We start from the raw sequence: 18,844 nt of genomic DNA, 5'->3' as shown, positions 1-18,844 counted from the left end.
CTCTTTGACATAAATGACAGTTATTTTGAAGCCTTGTAGCGTCAGTGTCTGTGGTATGTCTGAGACCTGTTCTATTGGCTCTTGTATCTCTTGGTTATTGATCAATTTTTCCTGCTTTTTTATATTTGGAATAATAAATGACAAAGACTATAGATATTTTATCATATATTAAGGTTAATGAGGCTTTGTTTTTCCCCTCTAAAGGCAATTAAACTTGTTGAGGATCATATTGTTGTTTTAGGGCTTGGTTTTAGATTTGTTAAAGCATGTGTATTTCAGTTACATTTTTATAAGTTAGGACTTGGGCAATGCCCAAGAAAACATCTCCCACATATTCTTGGGAAATCCTCTTCTACATATACTTTCTTTCTATAATCTCATCCCCTAAATCCTCTCTTTTTTATTTGCCAATAACCCCAATCCCTATTGGAAATTTCGGTTCATTTTCTTGAGCAGTGTTTGGAAAATACCTGTTGGAAGAAAGTCTGTGTGAATGTGAGGTTTACTTATACTTCCCTTTAAACAAGTTTTACAGCCTTGTCCTATCTATCTACTTGTGAAATACACTCATTCAAAGCCTAAACTCTTCTGATTTCATTAACAACTTGACCTTTCTCAACAAATCATTAAGAGTTGTTGGAAAATCCTGTCTCCGGAAAATGTAAATGTTGAAGGTCTAACCATCAGTACCTCAGAATGTGGCTGTATTTAAGATTGCATATTTAAAAGGTCAGTAAGTTAAAATAAGGTCATGAGGTTAGGCACAATATGATTTGACTGAACTCCTCATAGAAGAGGTGATCAGGACACAGACATATACAGAAGTAAAACCAGGTAAAGTCACAGTGAAAAGACTGCCATCTACAAGCGCAAGAGAGACTTTAGAAGGAACCAATGCACTGAATCCTTGATCCTGGACATCTAGCTACTAGGACAGTAAGAAAGTATATTTTGTTTGTTGAAGCCATGGAATCTGTGGTATTTTGATATATATCCCCAAGAAAATTGACACTTTAGAGTTATGAGAAATAATCAAATAAATGTCAGTTAACCAAGCGCCAAGCAATGTCATATGGAAGTCAGTTATCAAATAAATTGTTTATAAATATATTGGAAGAGTCTCCACCATTAAATATTTTTTTAAGTTTGAAAGCAGACTTCTTGAGCAGTGCTTGTTTTTCTTAATTTTAAGTCTTCTTTTCCTTAATTTTAAGTCTTAAAAATTAGGTCTTCTAGAAAATTAGATCATTATTTGAATAAGACACAAAAAATTCCAATTTAGCTCTAAGTCACAATAATAATATCTAAATTCCTTATTAAGTTGCCCATGTCTGCATTTCTCTGAGATCATCTCAAAGGAGCACATAATCAAATTTTTACCTTAAAAATTACTTATAACCACAGGGAAATAAATACCATTTTGTGGACAAAGTATGTGTGTGTATGTATTCTTCAATCCACAAACCAAGATAAGGATGAGAGATTGATTCAAAAAAGCAAAATGGCATCTCCTGTATGCTAAATCTTCCTCATTTTGTCATAAAGCCTGACAATGGAACAGTGCTGTACAATTTGGCCTGAAATGGAAGTCATGAGGACCACAGAACCTACTTCTCAGGCTCCTAGACAGGCAGGAGTTTGTCATATGAAAATCTAGAAAATGTTCTTGAAATTAATCTAAGTTCATGTATTTTGAAGACCAGTTATGTTATCTCTGCATAGACAGAAAATATACTTTTCATTAAAAAAAAAAAGTACTGGTCAGTAGGAATAAATAAGTAAAGACTTCTGAAAATTCTCTACTTCAGAAAAGCCCACTGAACACTGACAAAATTTTTCAAAATCATCTTTTTCAAAACCCAGAGTTGAAATCTTGCAAAAATCTCAGTGTTATCCAGAGAAAACTGCTGATCTTTTTAAGAAAAATGAGGTCTGAAGGGTTTTAACTTATCCTGTTGCCATCACCATCATTTCAGCTCTGTGGTACCCTGGAAAACAAACAGCCCTGCAACCACCATGAGAACCAGCATCCTTACAGCCTCTGGAAGGTGTAGCCAAGGTTGAAGGATCAAAAAAACATTAAGACTTGATCCTAAGCAGACCACAGATCCTGTACTCAAATGCTAATAAAAATTTTGTAATCATGACTAAGTTTTATTGTCATCATCTGAGACGAGAATGATCATTTTAGGTGTATTTAGCAATAAAAATGGGCTTCCCTTGTAGCTCAGTCAGTAAAGAATCTCCCTGCAGTGCAGGAGACCCGGGTTCGATCCCTGGGTTGGGAAGATCCCCTGGAGAAGGAAATGGCAACCCACTCCAGTATCCTTGCCTGGAAAATCTCATGGACAGAAGAGCCTGGTGGGCTACAGTCCACGGGGTCGCAAAGAGTTGGGCACAACTGAGTGACTAACACTTACTTAGCAATAAAAAATAAATTTAAATAGACAAAAATCACCAAAGACAGTTAGGATAAGAAAAACATAAAGATAAGTTTAAGTACATAAAAGTACACACACACACACACACACGCACACACACACTTTATAATGTTATCCGTTACATCCCAGGCACCCTCTTGACACGAGATAGAATAATGCATGAGAGAAAAGCTTATGGTGGCTTTAGGGCATTGGGATTACTCTCCAAGACAGGAAGTCAAAGGACCTGCTGATTCATTGTGATGTGCAGAAAGCATTTATTCTGGACCACTGCATTTTGGGAAAAGGATTGGCTTTCACTATTAATTTATGTGCTATTGGCATAAGAAATGTGTTGAAATCCCTGGGGTTCACAAGGTCCTATACAAAGTGAATAGATACAAAGGATAAACTCTGCAGAACCCCAGTGTTTTTAGATCTGAGGAAGGAAATGAGGAATGAGCAAGGAGACTGAGAAGGAGCAATAAGAAAAGTAGAAAGACCACTGAGGAGCATAGTATCATGATAACAGGGTGAAGAAAACTTTCAAGGAGAGAGAGGAATCAACAGTGTCAAAAGCCTGGCAGGACGAGTCAGATGACAACTGAGAACTGATCATTGGATCTAGAAAATACATAATTGGTGTATTTGAAATAAATACAGTATTCTGACTGAGTAGACAAAACAGGAGAAACTTTAGAGATGGAAATTGCTGGAGAGAAACTCTTGAGTAGGCAAGAGAGGTGGGGTTCAGGACATGAGTTGCAGACTGGCAATGGTTAGTGGGGAATCTCTTTAACTTCATAGTAAGAGCAGAGAAATTGAGATAAATGGACAAATTCAGTAACTCAGTCAGTGTCTTAGTACTGCACAAATTCCCATCTGATGGCTTCCATGTTCTCAATAGCTGAGACAATGTGTGGAAGGACTTATGGAAGGTTTAAAGAAACAGAAAATAAGAAAAAAAATCACTTGAGAGAAGTCTAGGGAAATATAGTATGATTTCAGGGAGCCTCAAAATATTTTGTCCACCTAATATGAAGAGCCAAACTACTGGAAAAGACCCTGATACTAGGAAGGATTGAGGGCATGAGGAGAAGGGGATGACAGAGGATGAGATGGTTGGATGGCATCACTGACTCAATCATGAGTCTGAGCAAACTCTAGGAGATGGTGAAAGACAGGGAAGTCTGGTGTGCTGCAGTCCATGGGGTCAAAAAGAGCCGGACATGACTGAGTGACTGAACGACAACAAGGGCTAAAGTGACCTGTATAGTCATGATTGTAAGCAGGTTTGTGTGTTTTCCTGTGGATCTATGGGTGCAGGCAAAGCCATCCATTGTCTAAATTCAGTGTTTACAATATGGAAATCACAACGCTTTCTCTGAATACAGGATATACCTTTAAGGGAAATTTTTTTTTTGAGATGAGACAAATACTGAAGAAGTAACTTAAATCAGGAAAGCATTTAGGTAATAGGATTCAGTCTACATGAGCTTCCAAGTAATGATGAACATCTGCAATGAAAAATTTGGTTATTAGTGCACATTAACACTTTTCAGCAGACAGAGATCATTCATTCCATTAGAAAGATACAGCCCTCTGAGGGGCTGCACTAACAAGCTCCATGGGGATTGCACTTATTAAATCATGAAAATTTTCAAAAGTAGGATATGGAGACAGGAGCAATTTCAAGATCAAGTACATGATACTTTCATATCCTTGGGGATTGTGCTCTGGGACTTAATCAATAAATCATGACTTATATGTAAAATTTTTATACCAGACCCTCTTGAGTAAAGACATCTTTGCCAATCTTTCTGAGTTCTTTCTTCTTGGCATAAGCAGGTACATATACTGTGTGTGTGCTTGCACACACACACACACACACACAACACACGGATAACAAAGCTGGAGGCCAAGAGGGGAGGGAAAAGTTTTATACTACTTTGTAGGGAAGATGGAGAATGGTGAAGACACTTAATAATTTGTTCCCTGGGCCCCACAGCAATGTCTCAGGGGAATAGGCTGGTTTTAAGTGATCAAACTCTAAAACCCTCACATCTCAAGGCTCCTGAGTCCTGTCTTCTCCATCAGGACAGAAAAGGTGTCTGGAACTCATCATCTCCTGCACTGGCTCCAGGGAGCAGGTGACTCAGCTCCAGCCATTCCCCATCTCTGTGAGTTTTCCTCTCATTCCAGCCCAATTTGAGAAAAATACCAGAAGTGTATCATACCCCCTCTTTGAACAAACTATTATTTTTATACTGGTTAATTTTTTTTTTTTAACAGAAGAGCAAGTCAGAAGGCTGACAAATCATTAGGTTTAGGAAGAAGAAAAAGCCACCTTTGTGAAGACCCCTTTCTCTGAGTAACATCTGATACTCATGCTATCTAAACATAGGTTTCTTGTTCCTAGTCAGAACCCCAGTCCCATTTATGGGAAGAGCCTGAGTCCCTGAGTCCCTGAGTCGTGATATGAAACTGAAAGAGCGTCTAAAGTTGATGCCTTGCCCTACAGCTGATGAAGCCAGAGGTATTGTGCAGTTTGTCCTTCACTGTCTTTCGTTTCTTCATCAGCTGAGGACCATCCTCTTCTCCTGCATTCTGGAGATGTCCTCCTGCCTGAGAAGTGAGGAACATTAACATCATTTTCTTTGCTGCCCAGCAGGGAGGTGTTAATAAGTGGCTGGGAGAAATGCTCTAGCTACTTGATAAAGATCCCTTTATTATTTATTTTATAGCAAGGAAGCTGGTACATGTACGAATTTAATGTGTCCTGGTTTGCTGTCCAGGTTTACTCTCCAGGGATTATTGTCCTCATCTGGTGATAAACCTTTGTCATCTCCAGGAATGGGATAACATGACTACCATTGTCACTGATCAAATTTTGGGGGAAAGTTCTAGCTGGTAAAAGTGTAAAATGTCCCTACTACAAAAGCAGCTTCTCTATTTGACATGTGTTTGTAAATGGCAATTTTTCAGTGAATACTTTTTCTTTTATTCTCTTTACATTTATTTAAGTCAATCTTTAAGAACAGTACAATAAATGAAAATATATCATTCTTAAATTTTACCAAAGGCAAAAAGAAAAGAGAACCCTGTCTGTGTTATTATGTTACAGTGAGGCATAGGCTTCCTACTTCCTTCCTCTACACTGCAGCAAATTGGTTATTTTCACGCGTGTTTCAGCATTCTAATCTTGGAATCCAGGTTACAGTTCATGAGGCTAACAGAGCTTTCATATTCATATTCATCTGTCTTCTGCTGTTTAAAAGTGGCGAGTGGATGGTTTGCTAACAGGAAGTTACTGGAAAAGGATTCTCACTGGCCCTGACCTAAGCTTATAAGCTGTCAGAGTCTACTGAGTGAGTATGAGGTATGCAAGCAAAGGGTTTCACTTCTTTTTAAAAAAAAAATTTTTTTTAATTTTATACTGGAGTGTAGCTGTTGAACAATGTAGTGATAGTTTCAGATGGACACCAAAGGAACTCAGCCATACATGCAACAGGTAAAGGAAAGCAGTGATTGGTCTCTGTAGACACCAGGTAGGATGGGGAAAGTTTGAAGACTAATGAATATAAAGATACAGCCCCATAATTTTCATCATGTAATACATTTATTAATGTTCCTTATTTTCTTACTAGATAAATGTTTCTATGTATATATTAAAATTAATTAGAATTTTAAAATATATTTACTGAGTTTCCTTTATGACATGTGGGGGTGAGTGCTTAAACCCTGTCATATCCAACTCTTTGTGATGCCATGGACCGTGTCCTGCCAGGCTCCTCAGTCCATGGGATTCTCCAGGCCAGAATACTGGAGTGGGTAGCTATTCCCTTCTCCAGGGGGTCTTCCTGACTCAGGGATGGAACCCAGGTGTCCAGCATTCCAGGTGGATCCTTTCCCATCAGCCACCAAGGAAGCCCTTCTGTAAGGCATGTTTTTGCTGTTCAGTTGCTCAGTCATGTCTGATGCTTTGCAAACCTGTGCACTGCATCACACCAGGCTTTTCTGTCCTTCGCTATCTTCCAGAATTTTCTCAAACTCATGTCCATTGACTTGGTGATGCCATCCAACCATCTCATCCTCTGTTGCCCCCTTCTCCTCCTGCCCTCAATCTTTTACAGTATTAGGGTCTTTTCCAATGAGTTGGCTCTTCACACCAGGTGGCCAAAGTATTGGAGTTTTAGCTTTAGCATTTAGTCCTTCCAATGAATGTTCAGGACTGATCTCCTTTAGGATGGTCTGATTGGATCTCCTTACAGTCCAAGGGACTCTCAAGAGTCTTCTCCAGCACCACAATTTGAAAGCATCAGTTCTTCAGTGCTCAGCCTTCTTTATGGTCCAACTCTCACATTCGTACATGACTACTAGAAAAACCATAGCTTTGACTATAAAGAGCTTTGTTAGCAAAGTGATGTGTCTGCTTTTTAATATGCTGTCTGGGTTTGTCAGAGAAGGCAATGGCATCCCACTGCAGTACTCTTTCACCTGAAAAATCCCATGGACGGAGGATCCTGGTAGGCTTCAGTCCATGGGGTCACTAAGAGTCGGACATGACTGAGCGACTTCACTTTCACTTTTCACTTTCATGCATTGAAGAAGGAAATGGCAACCTACTCCGTTCTCCAGGCAACTTCTTGCCTGGAGAATCCCAGGGATGGGGGAGCCTGGTGGGCTGCCGTCTATGGGGTTGCACAGAGTTGGACATGACTGAAGTGACTTAGCAGCAGCAGCAGTTGGGTTTGTCATAGCTTTTCGTTAAGGAACAAGCGTCTTTTAGTTTTATGGCTGCAGTCACCATCCACAGTGATTTTAGAGCCCAAGAAATGAAATCTGCCACTGTTTCCATTTTTTCCCCATCTATTTGTCATAAAGTGATGGGATAGGATGCCATGATCTTAGTTTTTTGAATATTGATTTTTAAGCCAGCTTTTTCACTTTCCTTTTCACCTTTATCAAGAGGCTCTTTAGTTCCTCTTCACTTTCTGCCATTAGGGTGGTATGGTGGTACTAGTGGTGAAGAATCTGCCTGCCAGTGCAAGAGACCTAAGAGATGCAGGTTTGATCCCTGGGTCAGGAAGATCCCCTGGAGAGGAAGTGGCAACCCACTCCAGTATTCTTGTCTGAGAATGCCGTGGACAGAGGAGTCTGGGAGGCTACAGTCCGTAGGGTCACAGAATTGGATGTGACCGACACAGCTTAGCAAACACACATCTGCATATCTGAGGTAGTTGATATTTCTCCTGGCAATCTTGATTCCAGCTTGTGATTCATCTAGTCTGGCATTTTGTATGCCTGAATTATAGAATAAAGGTTAGAAAGATAGACTCTTTTGAGAGTTATATCTAAAGATAATATGAGATAACTGGGAGCTCTGTGCAGATATGATGAAGAAAGACAGGCATTTGAGAGCACAAGTCTGGAAGTCAAAGAGGCAGGCAGTGTTCTTCGGGTATTATTGGTGACAGGAAAAAAACTGCTGGAGATTTGATTTATATGTCAACTTGTGAATTGCATAGAAGGCCAATTCTGCATTAAACTTAGTTCAATCGCTCAGTCATGTCCGACTCTTCGCAACCTCATGGACTGCAGCATGCCAGGCATCCCTGTCCATCACCAACTCCCAGAGCCTACTCAGGCTCACGTCCATCGTGTTGGTGATGCAATCCAACCATCTTATCCTCTATCATCCCCCTCTCCTGCCTTCAATCTTCCCCAACATCAGGGTCTTTTCCAATGAGTCGGTTCTTCTCATTAGGTGGCCAAGTATTGGAGTGTCAGCTTCAGCATCAGTCCTTCCAATGAATATTCAGGACTGATTTCCTTTAGGATGGACTGGTTGGATCTCCTTGAAGTCCAAGGGACTCTCAAGAGTCTTCTCCAACACCACAGTTCAAAAGCATCAATTCTTGGCACTCAGCCTTCTTTACAGTCCAACTCTCACATCCAAACATGACCACTGGAAAAACCATAGCCGTGACTAGACAGACCTTTGTTGGTAAAGTAATGTCTCTGCTTTTTAATATGCTGTCTAGGTTGGTCATAGCTTTTCTTCCAAGGAGCAAGCGTCTTTTAATTTCATGTCTGCTCTCACCATCTGCAGTGATTTCGAGCCCCCAAAAATAAAGTCTGTCACTGTTACCATTGTTTCCCCATGTATTAGCCATGAAGTAATAGGACTGGATGCCATGATCTTAGTTTTTTGAATGTTGAGTTTTAAGCCAACTTTTTCACTCTACTCTTTCACTTTCATCAAGAGGCTTTTTAGTTCCTCTTCACTTTCTTCCATAAGGATGGTGTCACCTGCGTATCTGAGGTTACTGATTTCTCCCAGCAATCTTGATTCCAGCATGTGCTTCATCCAGCCTGGCATTTCGCATGATGTACTCTGCATATAAGTTAAATAAGCAGGGTGACAATATACAGCCTTGGCATACTCTTTTCCCAATTTGGGACCAGTCTGTTGTTTTATGTCCAGATCTAACTGTTACTTCTTGACCTGCATACAGATTTCTCAGAAGGCAGACCAAATGATTCTTGTGTTCCCATCTCTTTAAGAATTTCCCACAGTTTGTTGTGATCCACACAGTCAAAGGCTTTGGTGTAGTCAATAAAGCAAAAGTAGATATTTTTCTGGAACCTTCTTGCTTTCTTGATGATCCAGCAGATGTTGGCAATTTGATCTCTGGTTCCTCAGCCTTTTCTAAATCCAGCTTGAACATCTGGAAGTTCATGGTTCACCTACTGTTGAAGCCTGGCTTGGTGAATTTTGAGCATTACTTTGCTAGCGTGTGAGATGAGCATAACTGTGCAGTAGTTTGAGCATTTTTTGGCATTGCCTTTCTGTGGGATTGAAATGAAAACTGACCTTTTCCGGTCCTGTGGCCACTGCTGAGTTTTCCAAATTTGATGACATATTGAGTGCAGCACTTTCATGCATCTTCTTTTTGGATTTGAAATAGCTCAACTGGAATTCCATCACCTCCACTAGCTTTGTTCATAGTGATGCTTCCTAAGGCCCACTTGACTTCACATTCCAGGATGTTGGCTCTACATGAATGATCACCCCATCATGATTATCTGGGTCATGAAGATCTTTTTTATATAGTTCTTCTGTGTATTCTTGCCACCTTTTCTTAATATTTTCTGCTTCTGCTAGGTCCATATCATTTCTGTCCTTTATTGAGCCCATCTTTGCATGAAATGTTCCCTTGGTATCCCTAATTTTCTTGAAGAGATCTCTAGCCTTTCCCATTCTATTGTTTTTCTCTATTTCTTTGCATTAGTAACTTAGTCACTAAATCCCTAAACAGACAATGCAGGACAGGAGGGCAGACCAGAGCTAGCAATTAAACCAGCAGCTACCATGTAGACTTTTAATGTTTGTGCTGATGTTAATAACATTTGATATATATGTTATCATTAATTGTAACATTAGTTACTAAAATTTGAATTTAGAGAGATGCTCTGAAAGAGGATGAGGGCCTTAGAATAATTTTACATGCTGGCTGACTCATCCTGCTCATAAACTATCAAATGGTAAATCCTGTGGTCTAGTCTCCCTGGCATGTAACACAGAGATGTGTCACTCTAAGAAGTTAATAAATCAATATCTGTGTTATGCTGTATTTGCTCTTTCTTAAATTTAGGGTTCATATTTTTTTATTTATTGTTTAGGGTTCATATTTAAAATCAGTGTCTGTTATCTGTTTGTTTTACCCCAATGGTAATGATTAAAAATTAGACTTTTATGAAGTTTAAGGCTTTGAATGAAGCCTATCTTCTTTGGTGAGTGCCCTGAAAGTGGTCTTTATGCACAATATATATTCTCCATCTCATCCTAAATATGCCTTCCTACTGTTGAAAATCTGCTGATCACCTTTCATGTAGTGAACAGACCAGAAACTTCATTCATATAAATTGGCTTCGTTATTCTCAACACACACTAATGCACTCAAACATAATTCTCATATTGTTAGTGGCAAATAACAGAGCTAATATTAGATGATAAACTTTAGATTATATTTTATTGAAATAGAGTTTTATAAAATTCTTTCAGGTACAAGATGGATGATATAAAGAAGACCTATATGTTGAATATGAGTAAAATCAACTCTTGAAATTAAATTAAACTTTCTTTTCACTTAACTATGGATGTCTATTCTAGTTTACTTTTAAAAAAATCATTAGAAAATATTTTAAATTGACAATTATCCTCTTCATTTAAAATTTTAAATTGACAATTATCCTCTTCATTTAAAATCAGAAAACCACACCTATCCCTCTGCCTGATTACGTACAATCAAATTATGGATTTGAGAGGTGATGTACAGACAGGAATTTCATAGCTGGTGCTGCAGGTGGCCTGTACATAATGGCCCTCCTGCTTCAGTGCTCACTGAATTGACTTCCAAATGGCTCCACCTGCATTTCTTTGCCTGTAGTTTCCCCGGAAACCATAAGCACTTTAGTAGCCCATCACACAGGGAAAAGAAGCCCTAATACTTGGTCCTCCCACCTCAGGGCTCTCACCCAGTAATGGATACTAGTTGGTATATAGACACTCCAGCTCCCTTCCTCTCCAGGTAGGTTAACAATGAAATATATATTCTTCTCTGGCTCCGGGATTTTTCCATTAAGGTCTAACTTCCCTTAAGATCTACAATTTCGTCTTACTTGATCATCCAAACTTAAGTGGCTCTCTTTTCTTCATTGCCCCTCTTTTCCACTCTTCTAGTTGTATCATCAGTGGTTACTTCCTAAAATGTACTTGCAATTGAGTAATTGTCCCAGGTTTGACTTCTAGGGGGGAACCCAAACCAAGATATATCTTTAACTAGAACCAATATTTATATTCATTTAATTCATGATGGGAAAATACATTCACAGACACAGACCATTTTTTATGTGGACAGAATCTTGACATGATTCTTCATTTAAAGATATCAAAGGTATGTGTAGAAAGCTGGTTATCCTACTGCCAAAATACTTTGTAAATTATTGATTTCTCATTTATACCATTTCATTCAAATTACAAGGACAAACTAAACAATGTTAATTGCTATTCAGATACTTTGAAATCAAAGAACTTTTTATGGATTTCAGTGTCAATCACATAGTTTTGGGAATGCACCTATGACTCTTTTTTTTTTTTTACTTCTAGAGAAAACATTTTGTATGCAGAAATAGGCCAGATTATTCTCATTGAGAGGTAATATTTCTAGGAATAAATTATATCATACATTTCTAAGACTAATTATATGAGCCCCTGCAGTAAATATTTGTGTGGTCGCATGGACTGTGTGGTCAAGTAAAGAGAGAAGTCCTTCTTTCAGTCTTCTTTAATGAGTTATGATAGGATTTTCCCTTTGAAGATAGTTAGCTGCTAAGTCACTTCAGTCGTGTTCGACTCTGTGTGACCCCATAGACGGCAGCCTACCAGGCTCCGCCGTCCCTGGGATTCTCCAGGCAAGAACACTGGAGTGGGTTGCCATTTCCTTCTCCAATGCATGAAAGTGAAAAGTGAAAGTGACGTCACTCAGTCGTGTCCGGCTCTTAGCGACCCCATGGACAGCCGCCTACCAGGCTTCTCCATCCATGGGGTTTTCCAAGAGGACTGGAGTGGGGTGCCATTGCCTTCTCCTGAAGATAGTTAGTTAAAGAAGTTATAATTATCTTATGAATATTCATATACAATCTATATACAATCTTTATATAAATTTATATGTGTATAATATATATATATATATATATAGGCACTGATTTTGGGCATATCTGAAAGTAGAACCCATGAATTATTGGTATGCATATGTTAAAAACAGTCGGTTCTCCCAGAGTTTCCTGAATGGGTGCACAAAATTACATTCTCAATAGTAAGGCATCCTTGCACCAGAGTCATATCAAGTCCCTGTACTTTCAAACTTTTGGATTTTTACTCTCATTGTGTTTTGCATTTTAATTTCTATCTCCCTGGTGACTTGGTTTAGTACCTCTTAATCTTTTAATGAGCCCATGGGTCATTTGGATGTTCTTTCATGTGAAATGTTTGTTCAGGTATTTTGCCCAACTTAGATTGGATTATCTATCTTTTCATTAACAATTTGCAGGAATCCTTTAAATATTCTGAATATAAGCCCTTGATTAGTTATACTTTTATAAATGGTCCCTTCCTTTCTATGGATTTCATTTTTACCCTTAATGTTGCCTCTAGATAAACAGGAGTTAGTTCTTAATTTTGTCAATCTTTTGTTTAATGCTGTTTTAATTCTGCTTCAAAAATTTTCTGCTCCCTCTTATATTTTCACTAATTAGTTACTAAGTAATGTTCTACAAAACTTGTTTTTAATCATTATAGTCTAAAACCGACCTAATTTTTTGTAGTATACTGGTAGAAGTCATGTTTTAACTTTTATCCATATAGATAGCCAATTGATCCAGCATTATTTATTGAAAACACCAGTACCATTGTCTTGATTCAAATATGTGTGATTGTTAATTTATATTTATTGAGAATTTATTTTTTATCATAATCTCAAATTTTTGGTCTAAATATTCATTTTATCTTCAGTTTTCAGAAGTTCTTCAGTGTCCTTATGAATGCATTATCTTAACTGTACTATTTCAGAATACATTTTTATCAGTTTGGAGACCAAGTTCCTTCAATTTGGAACATTTTTGATGAAATCTCTTCTAATACTACCTCTTTACCATCCTTATCTTTCTCTGGAAATTTTATCATGTTTATATTTAGCTTCTCAATCTATCATTCTTGCCTATAAACTAAGATTTAAAGGATTTCTCCATCTGTTGAGCACCTAGAACTAACATAGTGTTGAAGGTCAACTATACCTCAAGTTAAAAACAAACCAGCAAAAGACTAAACACATAGGAAAGGAGATCAGATTAGAAGTAGCAATGAGAAAGGAGAAATGAGATGAAGGTGGTCCAAAAGTATAAATATTCAGTTATAAATCTAGGGATGTAATTTATTATACAACATGATGAATATAGTTAATACTGCTGTATATTATATCTGAAAATTAACAGAGAAAATCCAAAAGTTCTCACAAGGAAGAGTAATTTTTTTCTTTTATTCTGCATCTATATGAAATTATGGATGCTCAATAAACTTACTGCGGTAATCACTTCACGATGTATGCAAGTCAAATGATTATACTGTATGCCTTAAACTTTTGAAGTGTTATATGTCAGTTATAACTCAGTACAACTAGAAAAAAAAATAGGTAGAATAAAGTAGAACAAAACATCCCCCAAAATAATTTATCCCTTGTCTATATATGTTGAGATCAAGGTAGATTGTTAAATGTAATCTTTCACTGCATTATTTTCCCTCTTTTAATGTTAAGTACTTTATCCTCTTCATTGGGTTTGATATGCTTACATTAAATTATTTGTAAGTCTGTTCTTCCATTCAGTTTCATCTTACGTAAATATAGGGTTCCATTGTTTAACTTGCATATCTCTAGCACTGATTTGTGCTTGAAAATTGTTTTTTTAAGCATATTTTGAGTAGAAGAGTTTTATTAACATTATCTGATTTTAATTTGGCTTTTTTCATCCATTCTTTTGCCATTTTGTGTTTTTGAGTTTTAATTTTTCTTCACCCTACTCCATGATAAAGAATCAAATCTTATAAGGGTATTTCAGGCTCTGGTAATTCATTGAACAAGCAAGCATATTGACTGATATAAGTATACATATCTAGCAGCTCTGTATGTATTTTCAGCCTCCTTACCTATTTTTGTAAATGACTCTCTTTATGTGTTTGGGACATGCCTTCGTCCCTCATTCGGGTCATTTACAACTTGGAAAATTTCCTGCTTCTACAATCTAAAGTTTAGACAGACATGAGACATCAGGACCTTTTTAAGATTCCTTGTAAGCATTTTCCCCATCCTGATCAAATGTGCAGCCTTTTAGTTTCCCAGCAATGTCTTGGAGCTATTCAAATTACTTTTCTTTCCAAATCATCTTATTTCCTGTTTTTCCAGTCTATAGTTTGCTCCAACCTTTATTCCTTGTCTCATGTACCCTGCAATCCAGGAGACGCTAGTTGGATCTCTGGGTCGGAAAGATCCCCTGGAGAAGGGAATGGCAACCCACTCCAGTGTTCTTGCCTGGAGAATCCCATGGACGGAGGAGCCTGGCAGGCTACAGTCCGTGGGGTCACAAAAGAATCAAACATGACTTAGCCACTAACCCTTTCACTGTTTTTCAGGGGCAGCAGCTGATACTTTTGCCTTTAAATGCTTTTAACAAGTGCCTTCTGCATAGCTGCGTCAACCCTGGGAGAGTTTTTGAGTTAGTCAAAATAAAGGCAAGTTCTTTGAGATGATCCATCAAGGCCTGTTATTCCTCAGCAGCTTTCTCAACATCATTTCCTAATGTGATTGAGTGGTGGTCCTTCATGTTAGCCCAGCTGTATTGTTTGAGAGTAATCTGGCTATAGTTCTTCATATGTAGGCATTTCTTCTGGATAAGGCACTGACATGGTGAAAGAACATAACAGATGAATATGTTCATAGAGTAACCTCAGGTACTAGAAAACAGAACTCTGGTAATAGTTACAGTGAACTTTTTTCTTTGAAATAGGTAAGAGTTTTGCAATGTAGTTATTTCTTACCAAAACTTTTATATGCTGTCATCTAATATGGATAATTATTAGACTCAGGATTATTGTTTTGATAGAAGTAATTGTCCTACTACAAAATAGGATAGGATGAGTGCCAGATTCACTGACTAGGGTTGGAGAAATAGTTTAAAACTCCCTAGCTCAGTTACTAGACTGCCCCAATAGAGAATAGCATATCCTTGTTATTCATACCATATTTTCCTGAGCTGCTGTTATTTTAATGACTCTATTGGAAAGGAGACATTTTATTTAAACTATCTTAAAATAGATAGGTGACAGAATGATAGGTAGGTAGCTGGGTAGAAAGAAGAATAAAAGGAAGCATAGAAGGAGAAAGGAAAGGCAGGGAGGAAGGAAAAGAGGAAAGAAGGGGAAGGCAAGAAGGAAGGAACAGATTTGACCAAGAACTTTCACATCCTGGAATTTTGTATAAGAAAACAAGCATACACAAAAAATGTATAAAATTTAGACACCGTAGCATTATACACAAAAAAAATGTATAAAATTTAGACACTGTAGCATTACCTCACATACAACCTAGTCAGAAGATAATATACTAAATAAAATAATATGTAGCAAGATAGTGTATGACTGTTTATATTAGGGTATGTTGCGGAGAAATATTTGTCATGGAAAATAGAGATGATGTTATTCTCAATGAAAGAAATAGATAAGGAATACTGCTCATATAATTTTAATTACCTATGTAAAATTTATGTACAGCTAATAATGGAAAACAGTATATACAAATTATTAGCAATGATCACTTTTGTCTGTGTGTTTAATTTAGATATTATTTCTTAGCATCTTATCCAATTTCATGTTTTTCTATGAGACTTAAGAAAACTTGATGTCAAAATCTCATGTCATATAGATAGATGTCACTGTGCTCACATGGGCTTCCCTGATAGCTCAGTTGGTAAGGCATCCACCTGCAATGCTGGGACCTGAGTTCGATTCCTGGGTCAGGAAGATCCGCTAGAGAAGGGATAGGCTACCCACTCAAGTATTCTTCGGCTTGCCTTGTGGCTCAGCTGGTAAAGAATCTGCCTGCAGTGCGGGAGACCTGGGTTCGATCCCTGGATTGGAAAGATCCTCTGGAGAAGGAAGCAGCTGCCCACACCCGTATTCTGGCCTAGAGAATTCCATGGATTGCATTGTCCATGGGGTCACAAAGAGTCAGACACGACTGAGCAACTTTCACATGCTCACACAATGAAAAAAATTATTGAGACTTTAATCTCTAAGCATGAAATTTTCAAGAGTCTATGACTTCTGAATACAAAGAAAAGAAAAATTGTAAATGTATAGACTTTGCTTTTGTACTGTGCCTGATTTTGGTGGCAGTGTCCTATGGCAGATATGTGATGATCTGCCATCTCCTCCAGTATGCTGTCATAATCTTGTTAGTAATAATATTGATAATATTGAGATCATTTTCTTTAATACTCTTATTAATTTAGTGAAATATATTTGCTTCTCCAAAAGAAGTCAATAAAGATGTATTAGGATTAAACCATAAAATAGGGACTATGTTATCCCCTTAACAATTTATATACTGTTCCAAATTATTTCCATGTTAAAGAACATACTAGAATTTTGGTAACAATCATGATAAAAAATAACTAAGATTCAATAAAGCAGATATTGCCTTGAAAATATGATTCTTTAATAAAAGGAGATATATTTTAGTGAAATAACTCTTTCCAGGCTGAAGTAGGAAACCTAAAAGATGAGTATAAATAATTTGTTAAGGCTGAAAGAAGGAACTTCAAAATTATGGATTAATAACTTTATAATGGAAATAACTTGGAGAGAGCATCCTGACCTAGTAATCCACATGAAAATCACCAATGTGACAAATAAACATTATCTGTGTATTAATGGAAAGAATTAAAGTGACATTTTTTTTCCCAAAAGTTTTCATTTCAACAAAATAGGGAGAATCAGTGGAAAACCGCAGTTGAGAAACATTAGACAAAACAAGAGCTCGGAAGTATGAGAGTCAAGGCAAGAAAGACTAACTACTTAAGATTACAGGAAATGAGTATGATATGTGATATTGGATTTGAACCTTAGACTAAGAGGCAGAAAATGCTGTATTTAGTGTAGTGACTCATGTTAAAGTTACGTTTCCAAATTTTGGGTAATCATACTGAAAACTGACTAGTGACTATGCATGTTATGGAAAAAAATTCAAAAGTTTGTGAATAAATTGTCAATATGTGGTTATGGTAGCATTTTAATCATATGTGGTCTACAAAGAATTAATATTATACAGACAAAGATGTCATAAAGCAAACATGAAGAATTGGTGAAATGTATATATGAGTATTGTTTATAATCCCTGATACTTGTCTAAAAATTCAAATTACTTCACATTAAATAGTAAAAAAAATAAAATAAGGCAAGGGAACATTGGAGGAAAAAAACTCAGTGATGTAGGGACAACGTGAGCTTACTCTGAATTTGCGTCACATAAATAACTCCTGTCTTCATTGCTATCCAGCCCTGACTGTCCCATCACATGTCAGTCCTTTATAGACTATCACTGGCAATGGAGGGCAACCAATCAGAGATCTCAGAATTCATCCTGGTAGGATTCAGGCTCCCTGAAGACATGGAATTGCTCGTCTTTGGTATCTTCGCCCTGTTATATACATTCAACCTGCTGGCAAATGGCATGATATTGGGTCTTATTGTCTTTGATCCCAGGCTGCACTCCCCCATGTACTTATTCCTTTCCCACCTGGCCCTCAATGACATATTCTATGCTTCTAGCAACTTGCCCAATCAGCTGGCAAATCTAGCAAAACACAAGAAAACCATCTCCTTTGTCCCATGCAATTTGCAGATGCTTCTCATGTTGAGTTTTGGTTCAGTAGAGTGTCTGATTTTGTTGGCGATGTCCTATACAGGTATGTGGCGATCTGCCATCCCCTCCAGTACATGGTCATCATGAACTGGAGAGTGCTCCATCCTGGCCGTTGCTTGCTGGGCATGTGGATTTGCCCTGGCCCTGGTCCAAGTAATTCTTTTGTTAAGATTACCCTTCTGTGGCCCCCAGAAGGTGAACCACTTCTTCTGTGACATTCGCTCTGTCCTCAAATCAGCCTGTGGTGACATCTGGATCAATGAAATATTCCTCTTTGCTGATGGCATTCTTATCTTAGTTGGGCCTCTTGCCCTGATGTTGGTCTCCTATATGCGTATCCTCTGGGCCATCCTGAAGACCCAGTCAAAGGAGGGCCGCAAGAAAGCCTTCTCCACCTGCTCCTCCCACCTCTGTGTGGTTGGGTTCTACTTTGGCATAGCCATGATCGTTTACATGGTCCCTGACAACAGTCAACGAGAAGAACACCTGAAGATCCTTTTCCTGTTTTACACTCTTTTCAACCCATTGCTGAACCCTCTTGTCTACAGTGTAAGGAATGCTCAAGTGAAGGCTGCCTTCCACAGAGTATTGCAGAAAAAGAGGACAGTGTGAAGCAGGGTCCAGTTTTGGTTCAGTGCATTTTTTCCCCTTCAGAGATGTTATTGCTGGTGCAAGAAAACTCAAAGTCCCCTAGAAAGAGGCATGATTTACTGAAGAACATTAGCATCAGCATGATGGAAGAATAGGAATCCCTAAGCCTCCATTCCTCCATGGAGACAAGAACATACAGACCTAATTTCCTTTGTGAAAATACCAGACGTTGGATGATAGAGTGCTGCACCCCAGTAAAGCACAATGCCAAGAAGAAATACAGTAAGCATTCAGGCA

At 37.9% G+C, this 18,844-nt stretch overlaps 1 pseudogene; it reads left to right on the top strand.

Annotated features, from left to right (window-relative positions):
* Positions 1–17,638: 17,638 nt before the first annotated feature.
* LOC110150203 (olfactory receptor 2A2-like) lies at positions 17,639–18,568 on the top strand (annotated as a pseudogene).
* The last annotated feature ends 276 nt before the right edge of the window (positions 18,569–18,844 follow it).

The sequence above is a fragment of the Odocoileus virginianus genome, chromosome 1 (assembly GCF_023699985.2).
Source record: "Odocoileus virginianus isolate 20LAN1187 ecotype Illinois chromosome 1, Ovbor_1.2, whole genome shotgun sequence".
In the NCBI taxonomy this organism is placed as follows: Eukaryota; Metazoa; Chordata; class Mammalia; order Artiodactyla; family Cervidae; genus Odocoileus; species Odocoileus virginianus.
Note: the sequence above shows the minus strand (reverse complement) of the source record. Positions and strands in the feature narration are given on the sequence as shown.